Source organism: Poecile atricapillus, chromosome 2 (assembly GCF_030490865.1).
Source record: "Poecile atricapillus isolate bPoeAtr1 chromosome 2, bPoeAtr1.hap1, whole genome shotgun sequence".
Classification (NCBI taxonomy): domain Eukaryota; kingdom Metazoa; phylum Chordata; class Aves; order Passeriformes; family Paridae; genus Poecile; species Poecile atricapillus.
The window spans coordinates 1,113,031-1,129,764 of NC_081250.1; the positions used below are offsets into that span (position 1 = coordinate 1,113,031).

Here is a 16,734-nt window from a genome sequence, read left to right on the forward strand (position 1 = left end):
AAGGAGCTGAGGGGAGAGGGCAGAGAGGGGCTGAGGGGAGAGAGGGGCTGAGGGGAGGAAGGAGCTGAGGGGATGGGGCTGAGGGGAGATGGAGGTTGAGGGGAGAAAGGAGCTGAGGGGAGACAGAGGCTGAGGGGAGAGGGGCTGAGGAGAGGAAGGAGCTGAGGGGATGGGGCTGAGGGGAGATGGAGGTTGAGGGGAGAGAGGAGCTGAGGGAACGGGTCTGAGGGGAGACAGGGGTTGAGGAGACGCGGCCGAAGGGACGAGGCTTAGGGGATGAAGGAGATCCCATGCTTTGGGAAAGCTGAGGTGAGGCAGAAAAGGGCGATATTTAAAGGGGGGGAGAAACCCTGCGAGCGTGTGCACGCCTGTGTGGCACGGAACTCGTGGCTGTGAAGGAGCTGGAAGGAGTCTGGTGATAAAGCAGTGCCCAGGGACAGATGGAGCGCCCAGCCACCCCTCCAGGTGGCCGAACAGCAGGGACCACTCGTGCTGCTGCTCTTAATCCTCCGTGGCCCTTCTGGCCCAGAAAGGCAGCTCTCTGTGCAGGCAGGAGGGCAGGAGGAGAGCAGGAAAACAGGATAAAGGGATGAAGTGTAGATGGCAGGACGGTGAGGGATGAAAGGACATGTTTTTACAGCAGGCACAGCTGTGGAATCACAGACTGGCTTGGGTTGGAATGGACCTTAAGGATCATCCCTGCCATGGACAGGACATGTTCTGCTGCCCCAGGTGCTCCAAGCTTTGTCCAGCCTGGCCTTGGGCACTGCCAGGGATCCAGGAGCAGCCATAGCCGCTCTGGGCACCTGTGCCAGGGCCTCCTCACTCTCACAGCCAAGAATTTCTCCCCAACAAACATTCTAAATCTACCCTCCTTCAGTTTACAGACATTCCCTGTATCCTGTCCCTCCATCCCTTGTCCAAAGTCCCTCTCCAGCTCTCCTGGAGTCCCTTTAGGTGCTGGAACTCCCCGACCCCTGAGCGTCCCTCTCGTCACTGCTCAGCACTTGGACACCGAGCCAGTGACCACAAGTCTGAGTGTGACTGTCCAGCCCCTTCCTTATCCACCGAGAGCTCCATCCATAACATCCCTGACAAAGATCTCCTGAGCTGAACATCTTGCACAAGTCCAGGTGGGTGACACCAGTCACTGTTCCCTCATCCACCATCACTGTAACCTCAGTTTGCCCTCAGTGAAACCATTTCCTGTGGCTGAAACTCCCTGAGACGAGCGTGAGGGGACATTGGGTTGGTGAGGTGACAGCAGCCCCGCAGGAGGAACATCCAGCCTCATTCCTCACAGACAAACCATTACAGAGTATTTTGGGAGCAGGGAGGGAGGGACATCATCCCCTGTCTGTTGACAGCAAGGCTCCTGCATGTCCCCAAGGGCTCTGTGTCACCCATCTGCCCAGAGGGAGCTGCAGAGCTACTAAATCATGAAAATATGGGACACGCTGGCCTGCCAGATAAGAAAATCAAAGCATGGTGACTAAATTAAAACAAAAATAGGTGTGTCTCGTGTCTGGTCACTGGAGGGAGGAAACACCCTTGGCATGAGGTGTGGGAGGGGGCACACCCCATCCAGGCAGGGTTAAGCTGCACCTTCTGCCCACCCCTGTCCCAGCCTCCCAAGCCTCGGTACCTTTCCAGGGCCAGAGCTGCTAAGGGGAAATCCCGTGTCCTGGTGAAAGGCAGATCCATAACAACTGCTTGTACCGTGGGCTATTTTTAAGCTCCAAGATAAAATAGCATCCTGATGGCTTTATTTGGGAGGGTCGGGCAGCGGTTTGAATTTCAGGACTGTCCCAGCCTACCCTGATCATCAGACACTTAAAGATGCCTCTCTCTCCTTAGGAAACCACCTCTCTCCCCCTCTGGAGCCTTTCTGTTGTGTCGAGACAGGGTGTGCACTGGTCCTAGAGCAGGACAGTGCTTTTTGTGTCTCTGCAACAGGCTCAGTAATACAACAAAAAGCAATGGGTTACATCAGTGCATGTCTTACCACTGGGCTGACTGCTTTTGGCTTCAAAAAGAGCTTCTTGATCATTCCTTCTAAATTCCCAGCCTAGAATTTATTCCCCAGAAGAAAAACCTGAGAGCCCTTCGCTGCACAGCGATCACACAGGAGCAAACCTTTGGTGGATTAAGGATGGTGTGCCCAGGCTTCTCCTTGTCACATGACAGCTCTGACACCTCGCCCAAATCCCAGCCAGGTACACCTGAAATCATAAAGCAGAGCAGGTAGAGCCCTGTAATGCCACAGGTGTGCCTGTTGTAAGGTATAAACTGCAGCAGGCAACTGTGGGGAGGAAGGGAGGGAGGGAGGGAGGGAGGGAGGGAGGAAGGAAGGAAGGAAGGAAGGAAGGAAGGAAGGAAGGAAGGAAGGAAGGAAGGAAGGAAGGAAGGAAGGAAGGAAGGAAGGAAGGAAGGAAGGAAGGAAGGAAGGAAGGAAGGAAGGAAGGAAGGAAGGAAGGAAGGAAGGAAGGAAGGAAGGAAGGAAGGAAGGAAGGAAGGAAGGAAGGAATTCCACCCAAGCTTAGCACAGCTTCCAAGGGCACTGTTTAATATGAAACTTCCTTGGTTTGATTTAAAATCTGATGTCTGTTCTCTGCTTCCTGGGAGCAACCTCAGGCCACACTCCGTTTGTTGCCTCCCCACATACTTCACCTCTGCAAAAATTCAAAGCATCTCCTTTATCTTTGTTTGTCCCTCTAAAGAAAATAACCTATTTCTCCACTTGCTTTTCCAGACTCCAAGTCCTCTCCATCTCCATGTGGCCTGGAAGGGAGGGCAGCATGAGCCAATGTCCTCAGTGTAAGGCGGACAAAATCTGTGAGACGCCACAGGTGTGTCTGTCCTCGTCCCTGCAGAGGGGGGAATTTTGTTTGGTGGGGTTGGTGGCAGGAGAGAAGGTGTTTAGGCAATGGCTCTGCCCTGTCATCAAGCCAGACAGGGAAAGTGGCTGTGGAAAAGGGAAAGGGCCCAGCTCATCTCCCTAAGGAGTCACTCGTGGCCAGTCCCATTAGCCCAGCAGGGCAGGCAGGGCAGGCAGCAGCGGGGCTGCTCTCAGCGTGGGCCTGACCTGCACTGGGTGAGTCACCTGCGGGAGAGCTGGAAAGGGAAAGCTCAGTGTGGGGAACGCTCGTTCGTCACCGCTTTGATGGGAGCGCTGCAAATGAAGGACGCTGGGTGACACGGCCCGTCCCAGGGCACTGACAGCACAAGCGGTGGAGATAAGCAGTAACGACCTGGGCAGCTTTCCTGCCTGTTTGGCAGGAGTTCATCATTCCATGCTCAAAGCACGGGATGTGGGTGCCCAGGAGGGCACTGCGGGGTCTGTCCAGGCTCCAGGGTCTGTCCAGGCTCTTGAGGTCTGTCTGGGCTCTGGGGTCTGTCCAGGGTCTGTCCACGCTCCAGGGTCTGTCCAGGCTCCGGGGTCTGTCCAGGCTCCGGGGTCTGTCCTGGCTCTGGGGTCTGTCTGGGCTCCAGGAAAGTGGTGCTGCCAGGGGCTGAGCTGTCACTCCTCACATCCCTCACTCATTCCAGACAGGCAGCAGAGCCCATGCAGGGGTCATGTCCAAAAATGAATGCCCAGCAGTGCAGTCAGTAAGTAATGAACCCAAACTTTGTCAAGGAGAAAAACTCATGAAGCAGATCTGGAAAGGGTTTGAGTGGAGCAGGGAATTGCCTCCACACTTGAAGCAGCACCCACAGACTCTCCTTTTCAGGAAATTTCACCTCATTCACTTTTGAAAGTGAATGTCTGTAAGTAGCTTGGAGAATTTGAATACTCTTACAAAACAAATGTCTCATCATTCCCCTATCATGGATCAGGGACGCAAGGGGAAGGTAACTCCTCAATGAGGCAGGACGCTGCTCTGGAGACAGCAAAAGCATTGTGGGTCACATTTGCCAGCCAGACAGGGCTGTTCTGCTCATCAAAGCTGTCACCAGCACAATGGAAGGCATGGAATTTCGGCCAGGGATCCCTGCCATCCCAGAGACCTGTCAAGGCTCTCTGACTGGTCATGGGATTTGCCTTGCAGCTGGCACACCCCGTGATCTCCTGATCTGGGATCTCTCCGTCAGCTGTAACCTCATGTGGGGCCATGGAGGAGGAGGAGGAGGAAGGTGGCTGGGGGCTGCACTGAGGCTGGGGCAGGGATTTCCATTGCCAAGAGCTCCCAGAAAACACAGCTCCTGCTGCTGTCCTGCACCACAGGTCCTGCTGCGAGTGACCTGGGACACTTCCCACACACAGCACAGGAGCAGGAGCTTGGCATTTCACATGTGGGAAGAGGAGAACCTGCAGGGGCTTGTCAGGATGCAGTAGCTGACATTTGCATCGTTCTTTCTCCAAGCAGAGCCTCGTCCTTGGAAGCAGCCTGGCCTTCTGGAATGCTTCATCCTCCTCCTCTGGAGAGGGCTTTTAGTAGCAGAGCTGATCTCTTCCCTAGCCTGGGCCTTCATAAACCAAGCTCAATTATTCTGAGGCAGAAAAATCTGTGCTGTAATGACAGAATGAAATGTCCTCAGGAGTTTGCGCTTAGCCTTAAGTTACCTTTTATAAATAGGTTAACAGCTGGAGGGCCCGTGGTTGTTTAAAGGGAAAAGACATACAGGACATGCCCTATATGATATGTTCCATCCTAAGCAATTCTGCCACTCTGCTGATTTATATCTGCAGATTAAAGGATTTGCCTTTCAATCAAATTATTCTCCTCAAACTCCCAAGTGGGGACAGAGGGGATTGTGACATTCTCCACTCGGTGCCGCTCTCCCTGGTGCAGCCACGGATGTTTCCTTCCTTGCTGTGCGAAACACACTGCTCCCAAATGACTCCTGATCACTTTGATGGTGATTTGCTATTCCTGTCCTGCTTCTGGTGCACAGGACACTTGGGGGACAGGAGAGGGTGAGAGGTCTTTGGGCCCTGAGGAGCTCCCAGCCCAAACTAGACAGAGCGTGTAACCAGGACTGACAAAAGCTGCCTGATGAGACAGAAGACGACTGTTCTGGGGAAAAGCATCTGCAAAGAGCCCTCTCCATCGGGCCTGAGGGTCTGCAAGAAGTTTTGTGCAAGTCATACCCTTCACTGACAAGGACAGTGTGTCAGGGGCAGGGATCTGGGCTGGTTTCATTTCTTCTTAGGGGGAGCAGGTACAAGATGAGGTGCAGAGAGCAGCAAAGGGGAAAGTTCTGACCACTCACCTGCAGGCTGGGAGGAGAGGCCCGAGGGGGCTGACGTGAAGGACACGGGGTCCAGAGGATTTCCAGGCCTCTGCTGTGAGACCTGCTGGGCTAAAACAAGGGAATTGTGAAAGGCTGGTGTGGGACCTTGTGTCTGGAGCCAGCTGTGCCAGCTGTGCTGTGCCAGGCACAGACCAAACAGGGGTGATCTCCTCACGCTGAGTCTCCTCCTGTGCTGCTTGGAGCTCTGGGACAGCACTTTTCAGAGCACACACTTTTCACACCACTCTTTAGGAGTACTCTAAGCAATCCTGAGACCACTCCCTTCCTGAGTCCTCCTAAGCCAGGGACAGCACTTTCTCGTGGCTGTAATTTACAGAGGGTAGTGGTCCTGCCTTCTAATTCCTCTGTTTGCACATTACAACAGAAAAAAGAATGGAGGTTTTCTGCTGCATCTTCCCTTCCCAATCTTCCCATTCAGCATTTGCTCTGGTTCCATCACATCATTTCTGACCTCTCCTGAGGTGGCTGATGTCTCAGTGTCTCACCACGTGCTCTTCTCCCTTCCACAGGTGCCCTCCTGCTTTTGGTGAACTCTCCTGAATCTCCTCACAGTGTGCTGTGGGAATTGTCTTTGGAAAGACTGTTCCACCTCCATGCATTTCCTGCATTGCTCATCCCTGTTCCAATACTTCCATTACTCTTCATCTCCCTTCCCTTAAATCTCTAACACCTTGTTCCTCTTGCTGCCAGCCTGGCCAGAGGTCAGGACACTCTATGCACAGTAGTACCCAAGTCTGATTTTGGAAATGCCACTTTAGAAACCTGACTCTCATGAAGTTCCCCTTGCCATGAAGATGGCTTTGGCTGCCTGAAGAATTCCCAGGACATTTTCTGATGTTTATTTTCAGTTTGGGCAGCCAGGCCATTTGCATGCACCCTGTGAAGGACATGTGTGCTGGGAAGGACACGTGTGCTGCTCATCCTGAGCCGTGCAGCCACTGCCGGGCCCGTCCTGCACGCTCAGCACTTCAGGCATGCAAATAAAGGGTGTGTGGCTTTCATGCAGATGCTGCAGCTTTAAATATGAGCTGCACAGGAAAATTGCATGAAAAACACCTTTTCAGGCTAGGAGCAAGGTCTCTGTGTAGATTAAAGGCAGTGTCACCTTAGCAGCAAGGGCAGAGCTCTGCTTGAGTAGAGAATTCCTGGTTTGGCTGGGAAGGGACCTTGAGGATGATCCTGTTCCACCCCTGCCATGGGCAGAGGGACCCAGCCCTCGGAGCAGCTCTGTGGCCTCCTCTGGACTCACCTGAGGAGCCAGAGCTGGTTCCTGTCCCTGGCAGCCCCTCAGCCCCAGCTGCTCGTGCTGGGCTGGGCTGGCAGCTCCCAGCACCAGGTAACGAATCCCACACGGCTCCACAGCCCTGGAACGGGAACCTTCCACACCAATCCCCTCACCAGGAAGGTTTTTCAGGCTTGGAAAAGTTTCCTGCCTCTCTCCCAAGCCCTGGCTGCCAAAGCAGAGCAGAATGAATTGACTCATCCCTGAGGCTGGGGCAGAGAGGGGAACTCTGAGGAATTGTCTCACATCCAAAGCTGGAGAAAGGACAAGAAGGAAGGGACAGCAGGGATGAGGCTGTGGCTGCAGAAACTGGTCCCAAGGAGCACAGAGAAAGTGCAGCACAAGCTGCAGCAGAGCTGAACCACAGGGTGGCTGATGGTGGAATTAAAAGTTCCCTGGAAATGCCGAAGGATGAAACTCAATCTGTCATCTAATTTAATCACCATGTTGTTAAAGCCGAGCTTTCTGGAAGAGACAATGTAAACACAGGCTCTAGAGGGCAATTTCATCCCTTGGGACTCCACAACAGACCTGGAGACCTGAATTGTGAAATTCCATCGTTGCAGGGAGAAAAAAAACGCCAGTAATTTCCAAAGCTTGTGCTGAAAGGCCACAAACTGCCATGATTTCTCTTTCTGCTCTTGAATTAAAAGCCACAAGAGCTGGGGAAAATGACAGCAGCTCTCAGTACTACGAGGGAGAATTCCCATTATAATTCTCATTCATCTCCCAAAAAGGAGTGGCTTTAAGGAAGGGGGCGGAGGGGGAAGCGAATGCTCGGAATAGGAATACAACTCCTTCATACAAAACATGGAAAATAATGATAATCCAAAGGGGAAAAAAAAAAAAATCTTGGCAGGCTATGAAATTCAAAAAAGGCAGAAAACTAGAAAGTCTGAGCAATGGCAGAAGCAAAAAGACTGAGAGACAGCTTCTTTCCAGCCTTTGGAGAGATAAAACAGGCTTTGGGGGAGAGCAGGAAGATCTTAGGGCCCAGCAAAGGAGGCTGTTGGCAGCTGATCTTAAGTATTATCTTGGCATTTTAATTTTTGCAGCCACAAGGATTTATCACAGAAAACAGCAGGGCAGCAGACAGGAAAGAATTAAGGGAAATGTAGACACCCCCCCACCTCTATGAATTGATTATAATTGGAAGCATTCACCAGCCAAGGATCCAGGCAACCAAACAGCCCAATTCAGTTATTTTCAAGTTTTTGGTAAACTGAATGAATCCCTAATAGCAGCACTCGGCTGTGAAGTGGTGTCTGTATTAAAAACTGATTTTAAGTGGAAAAAAACAAACTCTGAAGGAATCAAAGCCCCCCCTTGTCCAAACTACTCCTGAATTATGAGATTTGAAGAAGGTTTGTGGCAGCTGGGAAAACGAAGGGCACGAAATGCCACACAAAGGCAGTGATAAAGAAATAAGTGCTATAAATAGAGGTGTTCAGTGCCAGCATCAGTGATTGAACAGGGAATCACACAGGCAGAGCAAGCTTGGGAAAAGGCTCCTGGAGAAGGAGTGGGGAAGATGACAAGAGAGTCGTGAAGATCAGAGAGCTCGGTGGCAATTAACTCATGGCAGGGAGAGATGAAGGCGTTGGCGACAGACAAGCAAACCCTCAGGACATCAAGATGCCACGTGAAAGTGGGGGAGATGATGGCTGGGGAGCCTGAATGACTCCAAGATCCTTTCCCAAATGAAAGCCCATCCCCAAAGGTCGTTGCACATCGTAATGAAACACCCGGTGAGGTCTCTGAGCAAATCTGCTCCTCAACTGGCCCAAGCCCTGGGCTTGCTCAACACCCACGAGCCACAGGCTCGCTGAGGGCACCTTCAACCTGAAACTGAGGTAACAGGAGAAACTGTAGAGGCAACAGGGAGTTTGGGAAGCTGTGGGGTCATTTAGTGCCCAGCCAGATGGGACAAGGCATTTAAGGTGTCTCAGCACATCCCTGAGGGTGACCTTCAGGCCATTCCTTCCAAGAGGAGCATCCACAGCCCGTGGAAGAGCTGCTGGAGTTCTCCTCCCTGTGGGAGTAGCTTTGCTGTGTGCAGTTCTTTCCAGGCCCACTAGTAAATCACTGATAAAAAATGTCAGCTAAAATCTGAGCTGAAAACCCTGCAAACTGCGCTCGTGGCTTCTATAAACCCCACGTGAACCCAGACGAGGCTGGGACAGCCTCCACATCCTGCCAGGAGAGCACTTGGAAACCTTCATAATTCTTGATTTCAGGGAGCAAAGAACCTTTTAATCTCTCAGTGCAGAGGGAGTTCTGGAAAGGGAATCTGCTTGAAGTTGTATCCCATGTGGACATCGCTGCCTTTTTTTGTTAATGGATGACTTCTGTCAGAGTTGGCCTCAGAGCAGTTTTCAAAGTCAGTGAATTAATTCTCCCTCCTCTGAGAACAGGCTCCCATGGCTGTTGTCTCCTCTCCTTGGCCACAGAGTCTTTGGAAGGGAGAATTAGGGATAATCAGTTTGTCACAAGTGTCAGGAACGTGCTGCACAGAGCTTTACATGCTGACAGAGTAGGGCTGGTTGTAACCAGCCCAAGCATTTCCCTAAAATTAGTATCTAAATAAATCCATTCCTTTGGGAAAGCATCTGCTTTGGAATTAAATTATTCCAGATCTGAACATTTAGCAGCATTTTTGCTAAACTCGAGCTGTCACCCTACCAGAGCATGATTAAACATTAAATCTGTAACAAATTCCTCAGGAAACCTGAGAAGTCAAATGTGAAACTGCTGAAAAAACCCAAATTACTTCAATGTCAAATTGCTGCTTCAGCAAATGGAAGCAGATTTGGGGCACTGGGGGAAGATGCAATTTCTGGGTTAAGAAGATGAGCCACAGCCATAATGAGTGTTTGCCAAGCCTGTATCTGGTTTCAAAACCTTCCCACAGTCATCCCAAATAAGCACTGGTGAGAGAGTTATTAAAGAGGGGATGGACTAAGAACAGCCTGAGCGTTAATGGATGAGTGCAGGTTTGCAACAGAGCTTGTTAAATCAGGGGAGCAGCTCAAAGGTTCTCACATGGGGACAAAAGTGGGATGGGGAAAGCAGAGGAATGAGCCTGTGCTTGGTGTGTCCCACCAGAGCTTGAGACTGAGCTCTGCAGCCTCCCAGCACTGCTGCTCCCAACCTCTCCTCCCCAGAATGGTTTGGGCTGAAGGGACCTTCAGGATCATCCAGTGCCACCCCTGCCATGGCAGGGACACCTCCCACTGTCCCAGGCTGCTCCAAACCCCATCCAGCCTGGCCTTGGGCACTGCCAGGGATCCAGGGGCAGCCACAGCTGCTCTGGGAATTCCATCCCAGCCAGGAATTCCTTCCCAATATCCCATCCAAGCAGTGGGAGCCATTCCCTGTGTCCTGTCCCTCCATCCCTTGTCCCCAGTCCCTCTCCAGCTCTCCTGGAGCCCCTTCAGGCCCTGCAAGGGGCTCTGAGCTCTCCCTGGAGCTTCTCCTCTCCAGGGGAACATTCCCAGCTCTCCCAGCCTGGCTCCAGCCCTGGAGCAGCTCCGGGGCCTCCTCTGGGCTCTCCAGCAGCTCCAGGTCTCTGTGCTGTTGGCCCTGGGGGCAAAGGGACAGAATCCCCTCCCTCAGCATCACCCACGGAGCACCAGGACTCCCCTCCCTGCTCCGTGTGTCCCCCAGGGCAGAGCTGCCCCATTCCCATGGCTGTGGGCTCGGTGTCCCTCTGTGTCCCTGTGGCACCTCCAGGGCTGATCCCAGCTGATCCCAGCAGTGAGCCTGGAGCCCTGCTCTGCTCCAACAGCCCCTGACAGCCCTGTCTCCTCCAGAGGAGCTGCACACCCACAGGAGGGGAGAAAAAGGGGAATTGAAGCAGGGCCTGTCTGGAGAACTGCTGGACAGGCTCTTCCAGGAGCTCTGGGATGTGACCAAGGCCGTGGGCTCAAGGGAGAGGTGACAGAAGGGCAGCAGCGCCCCTGAGTTCCCTCTTCACTGCAAAAAGCCGTGAGTGTAATTATGGCTGCACTGCCCTGTGTTAATTAAAGCCCAGACTCGCTGCCTCCACAAACACACTCAGGTGTTTCAGCAGAGGTTATTTTTCATCCTCTGGCTGGGCCAGAGGAGCAAGGCCTTGCTCTTCCTCACCACCTTTAAACATTTGCCATGAAATGGGAGACTGATAAAACAAAGAAACACTGAAAGAAACTTTCCTTACTTGTTTAGAAACTGAAATTCCAGCATAACCCCTCCAGATCCTCCGTGGAGCAGCAGAGCTGACAGGAAGGGCTGGAGCTGGGGAGATCCCAGGAACTGGGACCACAGGAGCCCCTGCAGCTTCCCAATCCTCTCCTTTCACTGCAGGGATGGTGCCTTGCAGGCAAAATAAATAACTTTTTCCTTTGCTGATGGTTCTGCTGACAAGGTCCTGCAGCAAACTCTCCGTGAGCTGCTGCCAAGTCGGGCTTTGCTCTGAGAGAAGAGAACCAACAGCAGAATTTGGCAGCTGAAAGATCATTGGGGTAAGGATTGTGTCCAAGGTTTCTCTAGGATTAGATTAAAAGAGAAGAAATCCTGGAGGGTTTGTGAAGAAAGAGGAATTTTTTTGTCTGCGTGGTAAACACGCCCCATTATTAAATCGCATTAGGATGTGATTTGTAACCAAATATTACAAATATGGCTATTTATTACCAAATTATCCCGTGGTAATCCCTCAGGGTTTCCCAGCCAGGACACTCCAGCACGGAGAGCAGGGAGATAATCTGTTCTCTGGCAGCTGACAACAGACAGGCTCTATTCAGAGAGGAAAATCGGGCCCAAACTGCAAGAACAGCTCAGGAAAAGGAAAGCTGTTCTTAGGGAGGGTTGGAGCATCCACGAGCGACTGCTCAACCCCAAAAAAGGCACGGATGGGGGGCTTGGCTGTTTGCTGCTGTTCATTCATCACTGAAAACCGAGCTGAAAACAATCAGCATATTTTCAAACACTGATGTTCATTAGAATAAAATATTTCCTTTTCTGCCAGGCCAGTGGAGGAAAAGGAATCAAAGTCCTGAGATGGCACCATGATGTTGTGCAGAGCTTCACCACAGCCCCTGGGGGGAGCAGCTTCAGCTGAGCCCCACAGCGGTTCCTCTGGTTCTAATCTTTCCAAACCATTAATTCTGCAGCACTTAAAGCTGCTAAACAAAGAGACAGCAGTAAAATCCGCATTTTGTGCATATACATCTCTATAACCACGGGCAGGAGGGATTGCTGCTATTGTTTCTTCACAGAATCCCAGAATCCCAGGATGGTGTGGGTTGGAAGGGATCTCAAAACTTATCTCCTGCCAGGGTGTGGAGATGTGTAGGTGATGTTGCTCTCTGTGGGTGGCTGTAGCAGCTCCTGGCTGGAGCAGTGCTGTGTGCCACAGGAGCTCTGGGGCTGGGGGTGAAGGGATTTAGGATGCTGCCAAATCCCAGACTTCTAAAAACACCAGGCCTTTCATCCTGCACCTCCTGTCCCCACCTTGAGCATCCCTCATTCAGGAGCTGGACTCCATGGTCCTTGTGCTCCTTTCCAACTCAGGATATTCCATGATTTACTTGTGGGAGAAACTCTCAGGGGTTGCCAAAAAGCACCTTCAGCCCAGTTTGTCCATGCTGGCATATAAACCCCACACAGGATCACGTGCTGAAATAATCCCACTGCTACAAATCTTGCCTGCTGTTATCTGAATATCGAATTTCTTCTCACAGGAAGCCTGATGAAACATGGAAGTGCCTCAGGGCACTGATTGTGGTGGGGGGAGAAGATGGGAAATCCTCGTGTCCCCTGGGCTGTTTGAAGTGTTACAAGACTGAACAGCCCTGTGAAATGCTGAACTGTTCTGTTCCTTTCTGCAGGAACAGCTTCTCCTCCTGGGCCGATTAAAATGTCTTTCACTGGCTGCTCTCAGCACCCTGACCCTGTGACTGAGCTGAAATTCAGCCCCAGAGAGCTGGGCTGCCCCAGGATCTGCTGCAGAGGCAGGGCCTGGGCTGCTGGGGAGAGGAGAACGCTCCCCACAGATCCTGGTTTGGCAATAACCGAGTTATTTATGAGTGGGTGGGTGTCTGCATACTTCTGTCAATGGCAACATCATCCCGCAGCAAGAGGAGACTATTCTGGCAGTCCCGTGGTGAAGGAGGAGAAAGGGCCTGGCAGGGATCTCATCACTTCCAGGAGGAAGGAAAAGCGTCCCGAGCCCAGTTTTGCCATCAGTGCTCAGCAAGGCAGGGAAGCTCCTCCTCGGTTCGGAGCTGTCTCAAGGGCTGTTACCAAACCCCCGTTTTCCTCGGGCTCTCTCCTGCCGCAATCCCCGGGGCAGGGGGATGGGAAGGTGAGCAGCAGCCCCGGGCAGTCACATCCAGCCCCGCTCCAGGGGCAGGAAATGCCCGGGACACCGGCGGGTCCCGGCTGAGCTCCGCCAGGCTCGGGGCAGCTCCGGGGCCGCGGCAGCACGGACAGAGCTCCGGGAGATGGGCTGGGACAGAGCCGGGGCTGAGAGTGGGAGTGAGAGTGTGAATGAGTGAGAGTGAGAGTAAGAGTGTGAGAGTGAGAGTGAGAGAGTGAGAGAGTGAGAGTGAGAGAGTGAGAGTGAGAGTGAGTGAGTGAGAGTGAGAGTGAGTGTGAGAGTGAGAGTAAGAGTGTGAGTGTGAGAGTGTGAGTGTGTGAGTGTGTGAGAGTGTGTGAGAGTGAGAGTGAGTGTGTGAGTGAGAGTGAGAGTGAGAGTGAGTGAGAGTGAGAGAGTGAGTGTGAGTGAGAGTGAATGTGAGAGTGAGTGAGCGTGGGAGAGTGAATGAGTGAGTGTGTGAGAGAGTGAGAGTGAGAGAGTGAGAGTGAGTGTGACTGTGAGTGAGAGTGAGACTGAGTGTGAGTGTGTGTGAGTGAGAGTGTGAGTGTGTGTGAGTGTGTGTTTGTCAGTGTGAGTGTGTGTGGGGGGGCGCGTGTGTGAATGTGTGAATGTGTGTGTGTGTGTGTGTGTGTGTGTGTGTGTGTGTGCCAGTGAGTCAGTGAGTGTCTGGGTGTCGCAGTGTCTCATTGTGTGTGTCAGTGTGTGAGTGACTGTGCCAGTGGGTGTGTCAGTGAGTGTGTCAGTGTGTCACTGTGTGTGTCACTGTGTGTGTCAGTGAGTGTGTCAGTGTGTCACTGTGTGTGTCAGTGTGTCAGTGTGTGTGTCAGTGTGTCACTGTGTGTGTCAGTGTGTGTGTCAGTGTGTCAGTGAGTGTATCAGTGTGTCAGTGTGTGTGTCAGTGTGTCGGTCAGTGTGTCACTGTGTGTGTCACTGTGTGTGTCAGTGTGTCGGTCAGTGTGTCAGTGTGTCAGTGTGTCAGTGAGTGTGTCAGTGTGTCAGTGAGTGTATCAGTGTGTCACTGTGTGTGTCAGTGTGTCAGTGAGTGTATCAGTGTGTCACTGTGTGTGTCAGTGTGTCACTGTGTGTGTCAGTGTGTGTGTCAGTGTGTCGGTCAGTGTGTCAGTGAGTGTGTCAGTGAGTGTGTCAGTGTGTCGGTCAGTGTGTCAGTGTGTCAGTGAGTGTGTCAGTGTGTCGGTCAGTGTGTCAGTGTGTCAGTGAGTGTGTCAGTGTGTCACTGTGTGTGTCAGTGTGTGTCAGTGTGTCAGTGAGTGTGTCAGTGAGTGTGTCAGGGTGTCAGTGAGTGTGTCACTGTGTGTGTCAGTGTGTCAGTGAGTGTGTCAGTGTGTCACTGTGTGTGTCAGTGTGTGTGTCAGTGTGTCGGTCAGTGTGTCAGTGAGTGTGTCAGTGTGTCAGTGTGTCGGTCAGTGTGTCAGTGTGTGTATCAGTGAGTGTGTCAGTGTGTCGGTCAGTGTGTCAGTGTGTCAGTGAGTGTGTCAGGGTGTCAGTGAGTGTATTAGTGTGTGTGGCAGTGTGTCCGTGTGTCACTGTGTGTCACTGTGTCGGTGAGTGTCGCTCCAGGGGAGGCTCACACGCTCCGTGCCCCGGCCAAGCCCCGTGTTGCTGCCGCAAGGTCCCCGGGCGGTACCGGGCACTACCGGGCTGTACCGCTCGGTACCGGGCAGTACCAGGTGGTACCAGGCAGTACCGGGCTCTACCGGGCGGTAGCAGGCAGCACCGGGCTGTACCGGGCAGTACAGGACAGTACCGAGCAGTACCGGACAGTACCGGGCGGTACCGGGCAGTACCGGACAGTACCGGACAGCACCGGGCTGTACCGGGCTGTACCAGGCACTACCGTGCTGTACGGGGCGGTACCGGGCAGTACCGGGCTCTACCAGGCTGTACCGGGCAGTACCGGGCGATACCGGTCAATATCGAGCAGTACCGGGATGTACCGGGCGGTACCGGGCGGTACCGGGAAGTACCGGGCAGTACTGGACAGTACCGGGCAGTACCGGGCTGTACCGGGCAGTACCGGGCTGTACCGGGCTGTACCGGGCGGTACCGAGCAGTACCGGGCGGTACCGAGCAGTACCGGGCAGTACCGAGCTGTACCGGGCAGTACCGGGCAGTACCGGACTGTACCGGGCGGTACCGGGCAGTACCGGGTAGTACCGGGCGGTACCGGACTGTACCGGGCAGTACCGAGCTGTACCGGGCTGTACCGGGCACTACCGGGCGGTACCGGGCTGTACCGAGCAGTACCGGGCTGTACCGGGCTGTACCGAGCAGTACCGGGCTGTACCGGGCAGTACCGGGCAGTACCGGGCAGTACCGGGCTGTACCGGGCTGTACCGAGCAGTACCGGGCAGTACCGAGCAGTACCGGGCGGTACCGAGCTGTACCGGGCTGTACCGGGCAGTACCGAGCAGTACCGGGCTGTACCGGGCAGTACCGAGCAGTACCGGGCTGTACCGGGCAGTACCGAGCAGTACCGGGCGGTACCGGGCGGTACCGGGCACTACCGCGCTGTACCGGGTAGTACCGGGCTGTACCGGGCTGTACCGGGCAGTACCGAGCTGTACCGGGCTGTACCGGGCTGTACCGGGCGGTACCAGGCGGTACCGGGATGTACCGGACAGCACCGGGCAGTACCGGGCTGTACCGGGCGGTACCGGGCAGTACCGAGCTGTACCGGGCGGTACCAGGCGGTACCGGGCCGGCGCTCCGGAGGGATGCGGAGCTCCCGGCCGCTCTCATCAGCCCTGCAGGGGAAGGACCCTGTCCCTCAGCCCCCTGTGCCCCCCAGGCTCCGGGGGGATCGCCCCGAGCCTCCCGCGGTGCCCACCCCGGGACAGGACGGGGACAGGACGAGCGCTGCTCCCCATCTCCCGGAGCCAGCAGCGCTGCCGGCATCCAGCAAAACCCACGCGGAAATTCCCGGAGCGTTTTCCTGCGGGGCGCTGCTGGCTGCTCCCCGAGGCTGCTCCTCGGCCCATGGCAGCAGCTGCCGGTACCCGGTGCCAGGCGGGCTCCGTGCCCCGAGCAGGTCCCAGCTGCCCGGCGGCTCCCAGTGCCCAGAGGGGCATCGGGAATTGTTTTCCACGGGCTCCAGCTGCTGTTCGGCAGCGCCCAGAGACGCTTCGAGCAGCCTCGCTCCTCCCGAGCCTCGGCCCAACAATCGCTCCTTTGTCCGCGGCATCCGCACGTCTTTATTCCCTCTGTCAGCTCTCCAGGCAGGACACGGTCTCCTAGGCCACGGCCACACGTTCTCTGTGCAAACAGCTGCTGCTGCTCCAGGGAATATCCATCCCGCTTCCCTGCTCGCCTCCCAGCCCCGCACACGGCACGGGAGCTGCCTTGGAACGATGGATCGGATCCTGCCCGATGGGAATTTGGGGTACGGGGGGAACGGGCCCTGGCTGCAGAGCAGCAGGGAGTGCAGAGGGACCCCAAAGCTCCGGCCGCTGGTGCAGAGCGCTCCTGGGTCACAGCTCCTGACAAAAACCACACTGTGAACAACTCCAGCAGCACCACAGGCAGCCCCAGGGTCAGCTGGGAGCAGCTGGGAATGGGAATAAACAGCCTCGGCAGGATCCAGAGCCGTCTGTGCACAGCTGCAGCGCGGGGCTGTGTGTGTGCACGTACCCCGGGGCACGGCCGGGCTGGGGCTCGCTCTGCTGCCCAGGGACACGCTGGCAGTGCCAGGCAGAGGGATGCCAAGGGATGGCTCTGCCCGGTGAGCTCTGCTCCCCTGCCCAGGGAAGAGCAGATCCTGCTGCTTCCCAGCGGGACATGCTGGAGGCGAGGAGAGCAGCTCTCTTTTGGAGACAGGAGG

At 54.4% G+C, this 16,734-nt stretch overlaps 1 long non-coding RNA gene across 1 annotated transcript; it reads left to right on the plus strand.

Annotated features, from left to right (window-relative positions):
• The first annotated feature begins 1,905 nt into the window (after positions 1-1,905).
• Positions 1,906-6,030, plus strand: LOC131575704 (uncharacterized). Its single transcript, XR_009276838.1, has 3 exons — positions 1,906-2,216; positions 2,753-2,849; positions 5,766-6,030. It is a non-coding gene; the product is annotated as an uncharacterized LOC131575704 (long non-coding RNA).
• Positions 6,031-16,734: the final 10,704 nt, after the last annotated feature.